This window comes from Equus przewalskii, chromosome 17, assembly GCF_037783145.1.
Source record: "Equus przewalskii isolate Varuska chromosome 17, EquPr2, whole genome shotgun sequence".
NCBI classification, from domain to species: domain Eukaryota; kingdom Metazoa; phylum Chordata; class Mammalia; order Perissodactyla; family Equidae; genus Equus; species Equus przewalskii.
This window is the reverse complement of record NC_091847.1, coordinates 35,281,918-35,302,099: the sequence shown is the minus strand read 5'-3', so window position 1 is coordinate 35,302,099 and position 20,182 is coordinate 35,281,918. Positions and strand designations below refer to the sequence as shown.

Genomic DNA, 20,182 nt, shown 5'->3' with positions numbered 1-20,182 from the left:
AAAAGACATATGTCCACAGAGTTTTGAAGCATGTAAAACTGAGATTATTTTTCTTTTCTAAAATCTAGTCATGCATGATTTCCATTCTGTTTGAAAATGCTATAAACCACGTTAACTTTGAAGGAAAGGTTCAGGGGTTAGGATGCATTCTGCAGATTCTTAATTAGTGCTACATAATCAAACTCAGAGATCAGGAAAGGGAATAGGCTACCAGTACTTCCCAAACTTTAACGTGCATAGGAGTCACCTAGGGATTTGTCAAAATGCAGCCTGAGATCCTGCATTTCTAAAAAAGTTCCAGGTGATTCAGATGCTGCTGGTCTTTGGAGCACACTGACTAGTAATGGCCCACACTAGAATCTTCTACATTTAGAACTTGATGTTGTGAGAAAAGCTTTTATTTTTGCTTAAAAATCCAAAGAAGCCCAGACTTTACTTTTGAAGCAATCAATCTGAAAAGGTACATTTGGATAAACAATAGGCGTCGTGCTCTAGGTGGTCATCCCAGTTCAACCTGCAAATGGTCCTTACCCCATCAGCTTGTCAACATTCACACATTTCCATCATGTAATTTTAAATCATCACGATTATAGAACATTAAAAAAATGTCACTGTGTACCCAGAGCAGGACAGGAAGTTGGTTCACTTTAGGTTATTTTCTCATGTAAAATATTCTGAAGAGCTAGAGAATTAAAGTCGTTCCATAAAATAAAATGAACCAGATACTTCTTGCCACTCATGAACAACCTTACACATGACACAAAATTAGCATCATTAAAATTAGTCTCCTTCACAGGTAAGTGAAAAAAACCCAATAAAATGTGGGAGATGAAGGCATACAATAAAACAAATACTGATTGTGTGCCTGTTGAGATTTTAATCATCTTTGAAAACCGTCTAAAGTATCTAATCTATTCAGGTAAGAATGTACAAATACCTGAACTATGACATTTTTTTCAGCATTTATTTATTTGAAAAACATTCAATAAGCATCCATACTTTTAAGATATTGTGTAGAGCCAGCCCTGATGGCCTAGTGGTTAAAGTTCGACACGCTCCACTTTGGTGGCCCAGGTTCAGTTCTCTGGCATGGAACTATACCACTTGTCTTAAGTAGCCATGCTGTGTTGGCAGCTCACATAGAAGAACTAGAAGGACCTACAATTAGAATATACTACTATGTACTGGGGATTTAGGGAGGAAAAAAAAAAAGAGGGGAACACTGGCAACAGATGCTAGCTCATGGAAAATCTTTCCCAGAGGAAAAAAAAAGAAAATTAACACATAGGAGGAAAAAGTAGAAAAGTAGCTTGATTCATAGTCATTTCTTCTCCTTCTTGTGGCAACAATCAAATGGTTTCCATATGCCTCATTATTCTTCGACTTGCATCTCCAGTCAGCTCATCACTGAATGAACTTAGAAAGCCATTTTGATAATTCGGAAAGGTTCTTGCCACAGTTTTCCTCAAATCTCCATTCTTCTGCCTCATCAAAACACCCCATCACCTTTGCATGCTAAGCAAAAAGTATGGTGAAGATCATCATCATCATCAATAAAGAAGTAAAGTTGGAAAAACAGTCTGAAAACAGTCCAACAGTCAACAACTACTGGTTTAACCCATGGATAACAGTCTATGAAGCCAATTCAGTATCATTTGGAAAAAAAGGGATTTCTTTTAAATTAAAGTGTTTTGTATATTACACTAAATGTCAACAAATAAAAAATGTTCAAGATATTAATTTAGATAAATCACTTCAAATACCACTCAAAAAGCAGATATTTAGATCCAGCTTCTTAAACTATTTCTATCATGCTTTATTTTTGTGGTTAAAAAAATTCACTCACACATGTTAATTTTAAATTCATTTTATGTGACAAAGTTATAATGAACTAAATTAGTATTAATGTAGCTATTATGTTTACTTAGAGAAAATTTCCACTCTGTCATTATTTAATGTAGCATAAAGATAAAATGTGGCTAATATTTTTATGAATTCTTCCTATGTAAACAGTTATTTAGCAAAGAAAACTTTGTATAATAATAAAATAATTTACAGAGTAATTCTTAAGCTTTACAAATTAATCACTTTCTATGTCAGCTTACCCCCAGTTATCTTAAGTGCATAAATATATATGAACAAGAGTTATTATTTTCATGGTTTCTAGTGGGTCTGTGATACACTGAATTGGTATCATTGGCTATATTTTATCAAAGTTATTGTTTCATCTCTAGTAATACACACCATGATTTTATGTACCATTGAGAAAGAAAAAAATGTTGTCAAATAAACTATAGCATAATGCTTCTTATCACTAGAATCTATTTAATATCTAACTAGAGCTTATAAAGCTTATTTGGACTTATTTGGACATAGATTTCTATCAATATTTTCATGCTTGCTTATGAATCAGTCAAACCAGTTTCTTGTTGCTTTGAAGTTCCCTTCATCTACTCTAAGGAGCTTTCTCCGGCTTTAGGTTGTGTTGCTTAACATATGAGAGGCATACATTTAGCACGTCTCAGTAACAAAATATAAAAGAGCCCCATCATCTGTGGGTATCTTCCTTGGTACTATGAAGGTGTGATCTTCAAACTTGAAGATGCACAGGAATTACGTCAGGGATGTTGATAAAATGCAGATTCTGATTCAGTAGATCTGGGATGGGCCCAAGGTTCTGCAACTGTAATAAGATCCATGATGATGCTGACACTGCTGGTCCCTGGTTGACATGATAAGAAGCAAGCCTATATAAATCAGTCAGCTGTTGATTAACAGGAAAATACAGAATTGTAGTCATCGCTCGAACAATAAATATTGGCTTCATCATATGAACTATAATTCTTGCTGCTTTTTCCTTGCCTTTCTTTTCAGACAATAACGTTTTGTTCCAATACTGAATCATACTGTAATCTTTCTGAAGAAATGTTGAATGACAGTTAAACTCTACATTTGTGGTGTAAACAGTGCACAAAACTTAGTTGAGCGTAACTATGTGAATAACTACGACCAAGTCCATACAAGCTTAAGAAATATTGCCTACATAACAACTATCAGCCGTAGACAATGATTGTAACTAACCACTGACTGTAAAATCCATCCTGATTTCAGACACATAAAATGTAAAATGTGTACATCTTAAAACAGGTGAATATAATAATTTTTTGTTCAGCCAAGAAAATGTACTTAAAGTGTTGTTTAGTTTTCTTCTTTTTAATGCCTTTAGTATCTAAGCTGGCAGAGTTTTCAGCTCAATGATTTTTCCAGAAATAATTAAAAACAAAACAAAACAAGAAACCTATATGAGGGAGGTGGGGGTAAATACTAAAATAAATGGATTGGACTTTTCTAATAATCTCTTCTCCCTGACACGGGGCAAACAACTTCTTCCTTGTGCTATTACAAGAGTAATTTCACCACTGTCCACCTCAGCTTTTATATCTTTTACATAATAAGATTAAAGTAGGTAACCTCCAATGTGTAGTAGATATTGCTTGGTCTATACTGCAGAGTAAAGCTCAGAATCTCCAAATGTTCGAGTTGGAAAGGACTTTCAATGTTGACTAATTCAAATGTTCACTTCTCAAATACAAGTGTCAAGTCACAAAGCTAGTGCAATACTCTATGTAATAAATAATAATTTCATATTTAATAATATTAGTAACAGTAATGATGTCTTCCACACATTATATGATACATCAAACATTTTAGATGATATTATTCATGTCTGAAAAATTAGGAAAAAACATTAAATTATTTAAAAGTATGCCTTAATCATACACTCAAACATCTATCTTTAAACCAACTAGAAAAATAGCCTTTCCTTTAGGACCACTTCATTAAAATTAAGCACAGAAAATCTGTTTTCATTGAAATTATGTACATATGGACCAAATACTCTTTTGGCAATCTGTCTTATGAAGATATTACTTTTCTTTTATGTAAACATCTAAATGGGATTGGCAAAAGTTGACATTATTGTGGGAGCACAATGTGTATGTAATTAACTTTGAGAGTAAAAGTGGCAGACTGCAATAGCAATTTTCATCAATTTTGAAGGAATATTTGATGCTCACTACTCAAATTAAGTTCCTGAAATTTGGTATTGCAGTAAAATTATAAGCTTTCTCATAGCAGCATTTCATATTTACACTATATTATGACATACTAAATCTATAATACTTGAAAGTGAAAGTTTATTTCCCTTTAATTCTGTAATAATATACCTGTGGCTCTTAATCTTGGCTGCACATTAGAATCAGCCCATGAGATTGATGTGTGGGTTTCATCCACAGAGATTCTGATTTAGGTGTCTCAGGTGTGGCCTTGGGTAATGGGATTTAAAAAAAAAGGAGAAAATCTCCCTTGGGGACTTGTAAGTGCAGTCAAAGTTGAGAACTGTTACTTAAAGTTATTAACAGAAACATTGATTTAAAAAATATATTTATATATGTAAAACCCTATTTTTGCTCACATCATTTTAAAATAAGATGCATAATGTTAATATCCCTTTTCGTGTTTATATTGGATGAAATTTATAGGACACTATTTACTATAATTGTAAGCACTGGAGTCAGAAAGTCTTCTTCATTTCATTTATAATCTCTTCTGTCATCTGGATGTACACTAATGTTGGTCCAGTCTTCTGTGTATCACCTGTTGATTTATAAATATATGAGAACTAAATCCAGCTGCTCTTCTTTGGACAGAATATGGTGGTAGAATCACGTTTCCAATGTCTGAAACGTGCAAATACAGTGAGATAGTATATCTATTGACCATCTTTCCTCTTGGCTATGCACACGTTATGGGAACACAGACTGTTACAATTTGATTTTATTCTTTTCAAAACCATATTGATATTTTCAGATAAGCTACTGAACACAACATGCCACATCAAAGAAAGAAAAATTGACTATAAGATGAGAATGTGAAATCACAAAGGATGCATAATTACACAGTGGTTTAGTTAGACACAATCCATTTAGGACTCCAAACAGTGACTGCCAACGTTGTAGTTTGCATGACCTCTTGGATCGCCGCTCAGTGCGTCAATGGTTACCTTTTACCGCCTCAATCAAAGAAGATTAATAAAGGTAATTAAAAATAAAGACTTACCAGTCCTCCATATTATTCTTATTTTTAAGATCTATGGGAATTGCACTGAACCCTGCAGAATTATGTGTGGTTTCTAGGTTTCCCAACCGTTAACTTTCATATCCACAGAGAGAAATTTCATCACTTTCCAATGCGCCCATGCAAAGAAAACTTGGGCAACAGGAAAGAGATTCTTTCATAATAATTGAACAGCTTGGGGCCTCAAGTAAAATGAAGCACTTGATTTTGTATGGGTTTCTATATGTTGATTTACATTTACATTGAATTCTTAAAAAGAATAAGGAAGGATAATCTTATTTATCTCTGCCACTCCAGAATGTAGCATTCTGCATGTCACAAAATAATAAGGGGTTGACGTGTGAAGACTTCAATGAGGCAGACTATTGTATGAGTTATCAGATCAACTTCCTAATCATAGCTCTGCATTGTTATAATTTGAACTAGAGGTGGAGAAATACCAGTTTTTCTACATTTTTTTCATATCTTCAGTTCTTATTGTTTTTCAAGTTTTTAGAGCCAGGGCAAATAAATAAATAAGCTAGGGATAAGAAAGGGAAAGAATATAAGAAAATTGGTCTGCAAGTCATTCTGTTATAACAGACTCTCCTCAAACATAGGTAACGTCATTCCTATTTGGACACATAAGAGCAAGCTCTGTGTCTGGAAAACTTAGGTTTATCTCCCAATTCTGCCACTTTGGATCTGTGAACAAACTCTCTAAGTTTCAGTTTTGTCATCTCTTAAATCAGAGTAAAACTGCTGCTATATCTATGTTACAGGACTTTGGAGGAAAACAAATTATATTATAAAGGAATTATATGAACACAATTTAATATTACACTGTTCTTATATTATGAAGCACTGTATCAAATATTATAGACAAGGTTTCCATAATTATTTGGGTCAGTCTTGCTGCTGATAGGATTCTGACCATTGCCATGTTCTAAGAACTTGTTTTATCCTTAGTTCTTGTGGCTGACCTTCCATTTTATTCCTTACTTCCAATGCAGTTTCAATAATAGATCTGGTATCTAGACCATCCTTGCTTGAGAACTGCTTTACTTGTTTGTCTTGTATAGCAGTGTAGAATAAAGTTTCTATCTCTTTCCCTTTTAGTCCTTCTAAATCATTTATTGCCCTAATCTGACATTTCTCTGCCTGGCTGTGGCTGCCTGCTATTAAATCTTCCTGTTTACTTACCTTAATCTATGTTTATTATTTCCTGCTGGAAGAACTCAGAAGATGGTCTTCTGCCTGTCTGCCGAGATCTCTGCTTCTTGCCTGTTCTTGCACACACATGAGCTAAATATCTACCAACGTGTGCTCATTCCTATTAACCAAGCTGGAATTGCCTCCCACTACTTGCTTCACCCTATGAGTCGGTCTGATTATCAAATCTTGCATTCCTCAGCCAGGCTAGGCCATCTCCTCCAGTAGTTAAGCCCTGATTTAATAAACATCATAATAAGAAAGCCAGTACTAAGTGGTGAACATTTATTTAACTCTTAATTATGTAGCAGACATTGTACTATATGTTTTATATGGATCCTCTCATTTGACCCCGAGAACTGAAACCTCCTCCAACCACATAGGTTAACTATCAGAACTATGATAAGGCTATAAACTCATAAATAGCTTCAATGCATGCTTCAAGAACTTCCAGAAAATAAATTTATTCAAAAAATTAATTGCTCAAACAATCCCTTCTAAGGAGAATAGGTTGCTCAGCTGTCTTCTCGGGATGATATATGTCTAAACTAGACAAACTGGTTGTTTATTGATTGATCTCCAGACTCTCTCCTTATTATGTCCATGGACCCTAAACTATTACATCACATTCTTGACCCATCTCAATAAGATTCCTGCACTGAAGACCAATCTTAAACCACTTAAGCCCAGACCCCCAATCTCTATAAATATCCACCTTGTCTTCCTCTTTCCAAGACTGTTAGGACTGTCTGTCACGGTGGTAGTTATTCTGTTGGTCTTCTGTGGAGTGAGCAGTTGACAATCCTTATTATTATATCATCATATTCCTTATGAACTAGTTATATTGTTACTCCCACTTGATAGCAATAAAGAAAGAACCTAATGTTCAGATCAGTTAGGTAACTTGCTTCTAAGTGAAGCAGCTGGGTTTCAAATCCTGGAAATCTGACTTCAGAAGCAGCTATTCTACCTCTTTCCTGATAGGATAAGGTCCTTTCTCATTTAGGGAAGAAAGTGTCTTTGTTAGGGAGAATTTCTAGAAGAGGCACTCAGGGAAGCAGGCATGAGCCTGAAGGCATACATCTCCAGGAAACAAAGGAAATCATAACTGCTTTGAATGAGATGAGGGGAGCCATTGCTTTGTTCCAGGAGGGTGGGGGCTTGAGGTGGGAAAGGCTAAAAATATGAATAAAAATGGACTGGGGAGAGACGATGAGCCAGTAAAATGATGAGAGGCTAAAGTGGCCAGAAGACTTTCCTCAGTGATGTGATAGCTGGCGGATACTTTAAAGATGAGTTATGACCAAAGTTCTTATTTGAACACAGTGGTATAATGCAACCCCTCTCCCCTCCTATTGTCCACTAAATTTACCCTACTCACCAATGCACTGCATTAGTGGTTACATGAGTATGTCTCTAATTTGAGAAAGAAGCCAGGTTTAGTATCTGGACTGCACAATGAGGAACAGAGAAATCAGTCAGGAAAGCAGTCACGAAATAGTAAGTCCACCAGGGAACTGAATAAATCTTGAGAAGGGCTCTGGACTTCCACAGATAATTCTTTTGGGGTTTAAGCTGACCTTATCTTGACTTTAACAGACTGGGTAGACTCAGTTGACATCTGGTTTATATTAAAAAATAAAACTTATCATAGACCTAATTTCTACCAAATAAATGGCAATCATATACTTCCATTGGAGTTACTTCCATGATGTCAATAGTTAATAAACAGTACTTTTTTCAAGACATAAAAATGAGTAATGTACAAGCAAGTTTTATATTCTTTCTATTGTGAAGAACTCTCTTGAATTTTGGAAATGAACTATAATTCAACTCTACAGCTAAAAATAAAGAATACCATTCAAGTAAGTGCTGTGGCCTTTGCTGTTTTGGAACATGAATTTATGAGGTTGTTCTTTTTGTGTGACCTCTGTATATAACTCTTTCATGCTATTGAAAGTACTTAACAATGAGTTGTCTAAACTAAATGTTTATTGAATGTGATTAACTATAATTAAAGTGACTTTGCAACAAAATTACTCACTATTGCCATTAATAAGTTAAAATTCTTACATTTGTTACTGAATATAACTCTGATGTTTATATCAAAAGGCCTGCAATCTGGACCAGGCTTTGCTTCCGCTCCCATTTATGGCCTTATCCAAGTCAACTGATCACCCTGAGCCTGACATTTTTCACCTTTCTGAGATAATGAAACCACTATCCACTCAGATTCAAAGCCAGAAATTTTGATGTTGACACATGATGATGATGATGTTGACATCATGAGTCACCAAATCCTGATGATTCCTCCCTCAGTATCTTTCTTACCTTTCTCTGCTACTGTGTCCTCTCCATAGATCATAACCTCTCCTTTAAGTCACTGCATACATACGAAGTCGACATGGTGCATTTGTGGAACTTTTTTAATCTCAGAAGCATAACCTCCTCACTGCAGACTAAAATGCAGATCCAAACAGCCACTTCTTTACTCACATGTTCTTGATGGCTCTTCCTGGCTTAAGGCTAAACTCTAAAGGCTTCTCCAGATCTGGCTCAGCCCCACTCACGTTACCATCTCCTCTCATTATGGCATTTAACTCTTCAGCAATATCGAACATCTCAAAGTTCATTCAGGAAACAAAGCTCTCTCATGTCTTTCTCTCTCTCTAATTCCTTGCACTGGAATGCTTTCTTTCTGGAAGAACTCAGACATATTGTTCAAGGCAGGACTTAAGTCACAACTCCTTTACAAAATCATGTTTTCCCCAGGGATATTCAACTGGTCACTCTCCTAAATTCCTAGTATGTTTTATATATTTAGTCCCCTTTCCTTCTCATATAAATCTGTTGTTAGGTAATTCAACACATTGAGAGAATTGAGTCATTCTGAAGTGTGTGGAAAATTCCCTGTCATACTGTAGCTACTGTTTTCAAGAAAAGATCTGAAAAGTTCCCTGGAAGGATCGCTTTCCTCTTAGTAGTCTTCTAATGCGACAGTCCAGCTACAGAATTCTTTGAATATAAAATATTTATTTGGTCATTAAATACTTGAGATTTATATATATACTAAAAAAATATGTTGGTTATGAATTGTACATTCTTGAGGGAAGATGGAGTTATAGATAATGAAAGAAAGTTCAATCAGTCAAGCAAAGCTCTGCATCCAGAGTAAATTGTGAGAGATGGCGCTTCAGAATAAAAGTCTGTGTCAAGAACAGCCTGGTGTTGGCAAGAGGCGAAAGCATTGTCACCGAGAGCCTGGCAACAAGCAAAATGAACGTATACTAACAGAGAAATTAGTGATATTTGTGGTGCCTAGTATCAGGTAACAGGGACCCAATCCAGGGGATGAATTCAGAAACAGAACACCACAGTCCCTGAAAAGTCAGAGAAAGAAAAGAATTCGCTCATGAAGAAACTAGGGTTCTGCTTTTATTGGATCAAAGATATTGACACACAAGTATAGGAAACACACTCAGTTCATGGATCATGGTACAACATGGGAACCAGACCTTATAATCAAAGTGGGAACTGAAAGAGATACACAGAATCAAGCAAGATGTAAAACGGGCTTGTTGAACTAGAATGAGGGCCACACAGCCTATACTGACCTTTGTGTGATTAGAAAAATGTGCCCCTTCTGGACAGTGGAGTCATGCCACCACAACTTAAAAGCAAATTAGGTTTTTGTACCCTCTTTTTCTATGTGTTTGTCGTTGTTGTTGTTGTTGTTTTTGCTTATCTCCCACGTATGAGTGAAATCATATGGTATCTGGCTTTCTCTGACCTATTTTGCTAGCATAACGTGCTCAAGGTCTATTTTGTCTTTTAATGTAAAATTTAAATACAATGAAATGCACAAATCTTGAGTGTACATTTCCTAAGCTTTGATAAATGCATGCACATATATAACCTAAACTGTCAAGATATAAAAATTGTCATAACTGTAGAAAATTTCTTTGCATGGAATTTTTGCCCCCAAGTCAACCATTTGCTTTTTTTAACCATACACTTTTTTTGCCATGATATATACTATGTGCTCTTTTGTATAAGACATTTCATTCTCTGTCTCTCTCTTTACATACACACAAACACACACACAATTAAAAAGCAATGTAAACTCTTTTTCTCTAAAAATAACCTGAAGAACAATCTTATTACAGAGCATTTTCTGAATTGTATCGAATAACTCAAGTCAAAGCAATCTCCGTATATCAACTCTTCCCTTCCCATCATTAACACCTCATAAATGCCCGAGCCTCAATTGTTATTGCTAAATGTAACATAAAATATCATGCTTCAGTGACTGCAAGCAATATCAAAATGTCAAATATATCTATCCTTAATTTCAATGGAATGTTAGTTAAGAGCAGCCATTACTATTGAAGAATGAGAATCCTGGGTGATAAATACATTTATGTAATAATATAATTTCCAAATGATTTACCAGAAATGAAGTAACGAGTTCTGGCAAAGTAGATCAGCTATTCATCTACAATTACAGAGTGAAGAGAAAGAGTGAATATAATGACTGGAAAACAGTTTTGGTACCTGTCCAGCATCCTTTGCATGTTGCTGATATCTGTCATATTGAGCTGTCTAAAACATGGTGTGTGTTTACTTACTTTCATTATTAAAAAAATTCAGATCTGTATTCTATTAAAAAAAGACAAAAATAAATTGAATATCAGTATAATTTGTTTTTCCTTTAAATCACATTTAAGACTTAAGAACACATTAAATATCTAAAGGTAGATACTTTTATAGTTTTATAAGCTAAAGAAATTCTAGACATTATCTTCAAATAAACTAACCAAGAGTTATAATTTTCAATTTAAAAACAAATCAGATCTTTAAACCCAATATTTCTCCTCTGCTTCACATTAGCTCTGGACTATACCTGGGAAAATCTCCTAATTTTGTCTTATTTATGATTTATTTAATTACCATGCACTTTTCTTTTTTCCTTTGTCCTTAAATCCTTTGGAATAAAATAGAACTTAAAAAAAAAAAAAACCTATTTGCCTCTCTCTTCAGTTCACCCCCATAGCCCCAACCACTTCAATCCAGCCTACCCCATGCACTCACACTTGCTGACCCAGTCCCAGCTTGAAGAGGTAACATATGTGCACCAAATATTTTCCTTAATTTCTCTTCCTGAGAGATTACCACGTGGGGTAAATTTAGGTTCTATTTCCTCATTGTAACTCCTATTTCATTAGTTTCCAGATGGCTTAGACTCCTGGTACCAGCATTGGAATTTACTCCATGGGACAGTTAACCCAATTTCCGTTGTAGAGAATTAAATCCATAGAGACATCCAGCACCATGACATAAGGAGGAGAGACGGAAGCTGGCAAAAGAGGAGGCAGAAATGACTGATAATGGGTCTAGGACATACTAAAGAACCAAGACCCTGAAGAAACTGTGCTTCTTGCCACCACAAGCAAAGTCATGTATAAGTGTATATTTCCTACTCCTTGTTTTACATTATATTTATAATTGTATCCACAGAATCACAGAGAAGGAAGGAGCCTTACAGACCATCTAATACGTTTAATTTCATGGATAGGGGAACCACATCACAAAGAAAACAACCTGACAAGAGTATCACAAATACCTGTTGGCTGTGCTGTAACCAGAAACTAGGTCTTTGAACTCCCTGGACAGTGACCTTACCTCTTCAGTGTGTCCAGGAGCTACTGGGGGAAATGTCCCCACAAAATACAAATACTTTACATATTTGACCTCTTATGAAGCATATAGCAACAGATTAAAAACAGAACAGGCCAGGTAAAATTTCATTCAGTGGTTTATTGAAAATCATTTTAGTGAGTAATAAAATAGAAGGTGCATTATTTTTTTTCCAGTTTTGTATAGTCTATACTTACTGGTTTTCTTTTTTGTGTGTGTGAGGAAGCTTGGCCCTAAGCTAACATCTCTGCCAATCTTCCTCTGTTTTATGTAGGATACCACCACAGCATGGCTAGAGGAGCAGTGCTATGTCTGCACCCAGGATTGGAAACTGCGAACCCTGGGCCACTGAAATGGAGCACGAAAACTTAACCACTATGCCACCGGGCTGGCCCCCTTATCTGGTTTTCTTATTATTAATGCTTCTTTATCTTTCAGGATGATGGTTGTTTAATATATACATTTTCATTGAGACAAAATAGTACTGATGAGGAAATGCAGTGAAATGTTTCAAAAACCCTTCTCATTGACCAATAATTTTTTTTTTTTATTGCAGTAACATTGGCTTATAACATTATATAAGTTTCAGGTGTACATAATTACATTTCAATTCCTGTGTGGATTACATCATGTTCACCACCCAAAGATTAACTATAATCCATCACCACACACATGTGCCTAATCACTCCTTTCTCTCTCCTCCCTCCCTCCTTTCCCTCTGGTAATCACCAATCCAATCGCTATCTCTATTTGTTTGTTTGTTGTTGTTTTTATCTTCTATTTATGAGTGAGATCATGTGGTATTTGACTTTCTTCCTCTGACTTATTTCACTTAGCATAATACCCTCAAGGTCCATCTATGTTGCCAAAAATGGTCAGATTTCATCATTTTTTATGGCTGAATAGTATTCCATTGTGTATATATACCACATCTTCTTCATCCAGTCCTTCCTTGATGGGCACCTAGGTTGCTTCCAAGTCTTGACTATTGTGAATAATGCTGCAATGAGCATAGTGGTGCATATATCTTTATGTATTTGTGTTTTCATGTTCTTTGGATAAATACCCAGCAGTGGAATAGCTGGATCATATGCTAGATCTATTCTTAATTCTTTGAGGAATCTCCATATTGTTTTCCATAGTGGCTGCACCAGTTTGCACTCCCAGGAGCAGCGTATGAGAATTCTTTTTCTCCACATCCTCTCCAACACTTATTATTTCCTGTCTTGTCAATTATAGCCATTCTGAGGGGAGTGAGGTGATATCTCATGGTAGTTTTGATATGCATTTTCCTGATAATAAGTGATGTTGAACATCTTTTCATGTGCCTATTTACCATCTGTATTTCTTTTTTGGAGAAATGTCTGTTCTGATCTTTTGCCCACTTTTTAATTGGGTTGTCAGTTTCTTGTTGTTGTTGAGATGTATGAATTCTTTATACATTTTGGATATTAACCCCTTATCAGATATATGGTTTGCGAACATCTTCTCCTAATTGTTAGGCTGTCTTTTCATTTTTTGATGATTTCCTTTGCTGTGCAGAAGCTTTTTAGTTTGATATAGTCCCATTTGTTTATTTTTTCTATTGTTTCCCTTGCCTGGCCATTGACCAATAATTTATATAATTCATTGTAGAATTTATTATAGCATTCCTTTAGAGTTTAAATTTTATCTAGATCAAATATTTGATTTCCTACATAAGATTTATAGACAAAATACTTACAGCTTTCTTCTCTAAGGAGAGTGGGATCAACCTCTAAATTGTACAAAGGGAGCAGGCAGGAATAGAATAAGGGTATGTAGAGAATAAATGGTGACAAGCAAAGATAAAAATGGTAGGTGTTCCTGAAATGCTAGGAAGAGGCAGTCATACATAGTATTTTAAATTTCTCCCAACATAACAAACAAAGCTTGAATTGAAACAACTGTGGAGGAACTGCAAATCATGACAGAGAAATGCTGGGGTGATTCCATCTCTTGGAGGACTACAATAGTGGCTTCCGGGGAAAGAGGAAAGGCCACTTTGCACCCCACTTCAAATGCTAATAAAAAGTAAAACAAATGACTATAATAAGAGAAACAAGAGATGTTTTCAGCCAGGAGAAGAGCAAACTTCATTTTAATATCAACCTTTGTGTTCTAAGAGAGAATGTTTCCATATCATAAGAAAGGTTTCCAGAGCATTGAGTGGAGTTAGCATCTGAAATTGGATTCCTTTTTTCACATGCTGTAGGAAGGAATGAGTTATCATTTGAATCTATTACTAGAAGCCTCAAATAGTATTGCCTTTCATTTTCCAAGGAGAAATTACTGCAATTGTGATGGTCAGATTTTTACATACTCAAGGTCACTCCTCTCTCAGATTTCAAATGGTACATCATGGAGTCCAATTTTAGGGAACAAAGTCAACCCTAAACCAACAGTCAAAAGAAATACCTCCCTGCAAAACAAAACAGTTCATTTAGGTGAAATACTAAATAATGGAGTTATTCTCATAAGAATCCTAATTACAATAGATAGTGGCTTTGAAACAGTGATGAGGATGATGCCCTGTTGACTACTGATGTTACAACTTGCTTTATTAGTGTTATTAACATTAAAACGGTTGAACTCTTCATAAGAAATTCAAGCACAGAATTTTGTATGCAGTCAACATTTTAAGAACTTCTACCACAAGGTCATAACATAAATATTCAAGTTAAAATAACATTCGATTCTTCAGAAATATTTATGTGTGTAAATATGCAGATGTACATGTATGCATATGTGCACATGTATTTTTAAGACTTGAGGTGAAGACATGAAGAAAAAGGAAAATAATTGAAGAGCTTGTGATCTAGAAGATGATTTTAGAAGGGTCCAGAGAATCTAAGTACCAGAAAGTAAGTGGTTCCTCTCTTTGGTATGTCATTGAGTTTTTCTTCAGTTTTTTGCTTCAAGACTTTTACTAATCCTAATATTGATTTTCAGTTTCTTATTATACTTTGTAATCTCTGCAAATCACTTCAAGTTTTCCTTTTTACTATACATTCAAACTTTTCATTTATGGCTCATGGATAAAATTTATGCTTGGAACATATGGGAACATTCACTCATGGGGGAACTATTGAGTCAATATGATTCTGATACTTAACAAAGTGGATAGAGGCAGACGTGCAATAAAGCCAAAGAAGATCAAGCTTCAGAGCCCAATGCACAGCCCATTCAGCATACTCTAATTTTATAATCACTATTTTTATTATTTTTCTTAAAGAAGACTCCAAATTAGTGTAACTTTCAAGCCTCACAAACATAGATCTGACCTGGAAATTGAGTATAATGTATATGAGATCTTTCCTGATTCCTCACTTATCAGAAATCAGCTTGCTGATGCTGAGGATCACCTTCTGTTAGTGTATCAGGCATCTGGAGGTCATACGTGCCCAGAGAATGAAGGTTTCAGGAAACCACAAGCTCTGCTAAGAACCATCACTTCCCAGGCAGAGAATAGCATTCTTCTCCCTCAGCAGGGAATAGGGCCTGACTGTGACACATTCATGGCCAGAGACCACAAAGCTGTGTTGTCACTTTGATAGCTCCAGTTTCCAAAGAGCACCCAAGGCCAAGGCCATCTGAAAACAGCTCAGCTGGGAGCAGGATTGGGTTGGTGAGGTGTAGCTTCATCATAAGCAGAAGCTGAGTGGCTTACTTGTGAGAGACTTTTGAAATGATGAAACTGAACTTGAGGCATGCTAGTTTGTACAACATACTATTAATGTGGATCCCCAACTGGTATTGCCTAAGAAAATATGGATAGAAAGATTTAGATTTGGATTTAGGCTTGGGAAGTGGTTAGATTGAAAAAAGAAAAGGGCAGAGACAGGTAAGAAGATTAGGAGGCAGGCTTTGGCACCAGACTGCCTAGATTTAAACCTCAACTCCATGATTTACTTGGCATGGGACCTTAGTAAAGCGATTTAATCACCTTTCACCTTAATTTCCCCATCTTTAAAATGGAACTAGTTACAACACCTATCTCAAAAGGATGTTGGATCAAATAAATTGATACATATAAAGCAGTTGGCACAATGCCTACATCATAGTGAACACTCAGTAAATGTTAGCTATTATTATTACCATCATTATTACTTATCATTTTAAAATAGGCTAGAAAGCAGATAAAAATTAAAGACACACTTAAGCAATATTTTGTGTCTTGGTGATTGATTTCGATGTGTGGGGATAGATATGGATGAGTTTGACATGACTCCAGATTTTCAAATATCACTAATAGAGATAAGCAATACCTTAAGAGGAACTGGTATGAGAGAGGCAGAGAGAGATTATGCATCATTTTAGGTTATATGCTGGCTTTGACAGATGCAAGAAGAAATGGAAAGCAAAAGATAAAATGCTTGACTTTGAAGCTCTGGGGTTAGTCAAATGTTGAAACAGATAATAGGGAATCATCAACAGACAACTGTTGACAAAATTAGTAATAACAGATGAAAAAATATGTGTCAAGAATGGATACTAATGTTGAAGATGTGAGAGGCAAAAGAGGAACTCATGGAGGAGCCTTGGAAGAAACTTTGAGACTATTTGGATAAGATTTAAGATAAAGTGATTTCGTGAAGGGCATTGACAGTAGCGCAAAGTAAGAGAAAGACTGAAAAGCCTCTGCTGGATTTCCAAATGTTGAGGCCCTCTGTAACCCGAGTGAGAGGAATTTCAATAGACAGTCTTGGGGGACAAACAGATTGCACTGGATGGGATGAGAAATTGGAAGTAAGTAAGTAGAGATGGTCAGTAAGGCTACTTTCTCCAGAATTTTGGCTAAGAAAAAGTGGGAAACAGTGCAACATCTGGAAGCTTTGGGCTGAAGGGACAGCATATTTCTTGTTTGTTTACCTGGTGCTTTATATGACAGAAGATAGATGTGAGAGTGTTTATAGGCTGAGGAAAGAGTCAGTAGGGAAGGAAAGTTCAAAGACTGAGGAAAGAAATGCAGTTACTGACACATCTCTGTCTATGGCTGATACCAGAATATACTGAGAGTCACCTGTTTACTACCTTGGAGTAAATACCATCCAGGTTGAACGCCAATGTCCCAGGCTGACAACTGAGACTCTACTATTGAAAGCCAGACCATTCTCTGTTTGGGTTCACTGATCTATCTATTTGACCTTTTATTGACTAGCTCCTTTGCCAAATTTCTATTGTTTTTATTTCCTGGAATCTAATATCTGATGTGATATCCTGGTGTCCTGGAAACTGAAATGTCCTCATGGCCCGCCACTATGTCCTTGTCGAATACTCTCCATTTTAGTAGACATTCCTGGTCCTTCCTTGCAATATATATCTCCTAGACTCCTACTGCTTAGCTAAGGTCTTATTCTGCATGATTTTGCATATTGTCAACTAAGTCCTGAGGTAATTAATACACACAAATTTTGTTCACAGACACTTTTGAAAATAAGTCTCACAATATTTTTCTGAGGAGGGTATTATTATTATTATTATTATTTTTTACTTTCTACTTTAAATTCTCTATGCAGTTTTAATTTACTGTTATTAGTGTTTTTTCTCTCTTTTTTTAATCATGAGTATTCATTTCTCTTAGAATCATGCAAAATAAAATTTTTTCCATCTGAACATTGCATAATTCTCATATTACTGGAATGTTAATTCCTCAGCAAGGGATTTTGTTTTGGTAGATATTTCTAAAGCTTTCTCTACATGAGGGAATCATCAAAGTCACCATAGTCTATAAAATTCATGAGGCTAACAACTGCCGCCACATGTGTATAATATAATTTAATGTCACTGAAATCAAGAGGTATATAAATCAGCATAGAACATATGATTCATAAAATTAAAATATAAACTTAAAAATGTTGATAACCTTTCTTCCCACTAATTTACGCAATTATATTTTCCCTTCAAACACTCTAGACTGGTTTCCAAATGTATGGCCAGATGTAATCCCCTGCAGAAATAGTACTTTGCTCAATGTTATGTTTCAAAATAAGAAATTAAATGTGAGTGTGTACTAAATAGTGAGAATGCATCACTGGAAACTGAAGTTTAAATTTTGTTATTTGTCAAGTTCTTCAGGACGATGTTCACAAGGGGTAAGGCAAATGACAAGGACTTTTTTTTTACTTCCAATAATATAAAACACAACTCTTCTAAGAAGATAAAAGCAACTAGAATAATTTCATTTTTAAAAAAGAAATAAAAGTAAATGGAAGGTGTTCAATATAACTGGCATTTATAAAAAATTTTAAAGGAGGGGAAACAAATTATTTTTGTATTTTCTTCTTAATAAGTTTATGCAAAAACATTGATAAAAATCTATGGAAAGTAGTCATCCTGAAAATTGTACCTATACCAAATTGCAATGAATTGAAAACAAAGCAAAATGAAATCCTATTGTAATATTTCGAACCATTCTGGTTTAATTTCATTTTAATAAATATAAGGGGAATATTGGTGCATTTTTTAAATGGAAGCCAATTACATTTCAAATTCATAATTTATTATGACAATCTAATCAGAAAAACAATTAACAAAAAATTTGCCTCGTATGGAGGAAATGGGATCTATAAAACAATTACATCTTCGCTAGCTTCTTATTTTTTTTGTTTTAATATATTTTAATTTAACTTAGCCTATTCAAAATATCATTTCAATGCATAATCAATATGAAAATTATTGAAGTATTTTACATTCCTTTTTTGTACTGTTCAAAATCAGTGTTTATTTTACACTTATAGCACATCACAATTAGGACTAGCCAGATTTCAAGTACTTACTCTATTTCACTAACTTCTTGAATTTTAATGAATGAAAATATTCAAAAGCCAATCAATTTTTATACTTAGAAAATGATGGATATGGAAATATGTAACAAAAATGGCTCTCTAATGTTCCATTATGCAATATAAATAAGTTTTTAGTCTGCAAGAACAAAAACACCCTTCAGTCACACCTTCAGCTGCCACAGTTCCTAATGATGACATATTCTGAATCTAGTTTGCAATATCAAATTGTAAAGGAAACACATTCCCCCAGTGTGTCATGTCTCTTCTGCTCTCAATACTCTACTTCACTCTTGTCCCTTCTGATCACCAAATGTGGGCTAGTTTTTCACATGTCATGCAATTCTGGGACACAGCTGGGTGTCTTACAATTTAATTTAATTCTGACACTATTTACCTAGAGTTGGGGTCAGATTCCATGGGTTAAGGGCTCAGTTCCACAAAACTGCCTACCCTCCACTTCAGATGCCAATTGCAAGTCCACGCTATTACTCGCGCTTCTGACTGATTTGCTATAAATCAGAGGTTCCCACAACCCCCTCTCCAGGTTTGGTTAAGTTGTTAGAGCAGCTCACAGAACTCAGGAAAACAATTTACTCACTGGATTACTAGTTTATCAGAAAAGAATATAATTTAGGATCAATCAGATAGAACAGATGCACAGGGCAAGGTGTGGGGGAAGGGGCGTGGAGTTCTATGCTCTCTCCAGGTGTGCCAATCTCTGCATCTCCAAGTGTTCACCAACATGGAAGCTCTCTGAACCCCATCTTTTGGGTTTTTATCAAGTCTTCATTACCTACATAGCCATCACTGATTAAATCATTGGCCATGGGTAATTGAACTCAATCTCTGGCCTCTCTCCCCTCATGGAGGTCAGGGGATAGGGCTGAAAGCTGCAAGTCTCTTCTCTATCTAGGTTTGATTTTCCTCTATGTTGACTTCTCTTTCCACACATGGTTGCAGAATTAGCCAGCAGAAACATTTGGCTTATGCATAGTACTCAGCTCAGCAATATTTCTGAAAAATATGGCATTTCTCCAAACAGCCCAAATTAAAGTTGAGTGAGCGCTCTCATACATCATCTTTAGTCACGTGCCATTCCTGAATCCAACGCTGTGGCTAGGTAACAGGCTGCTCTTAATGGCACACCAAGCACAAGCCCATCCCGCAAGGTAGGACGTTGGCAGCAATTCCACTCTAATCATATAGACTGACACTGGGGAAATGATGACTCCTCTAATTATGAACTGGAATAATGTTATTTAAATAAGATGGGAGTGAATATGAGAGGCAAAAACAAAAGAATAAAAAATAATAGCAAAACAACAAAAAGCAGGGTCGACATGTTGGATCAC

The 20,182-nt window shown here is 35.5% G+C and overlaps 1 protein-coding gene across 8 annotated transcripts in view; it reads right to left on the bottom strand.

Annotated features, from left to right (window-relative positions):
• The window catches only part of GALNT13 (polypeptide N-acetylgalactosaminyltransferase 13), a 472,802-nt gene that overhangs the window by 185,689 nt on the left and 266,931 nt on the right, over positions 1-20,182 (bottom strand). The window lies entirely within an intron of this gene.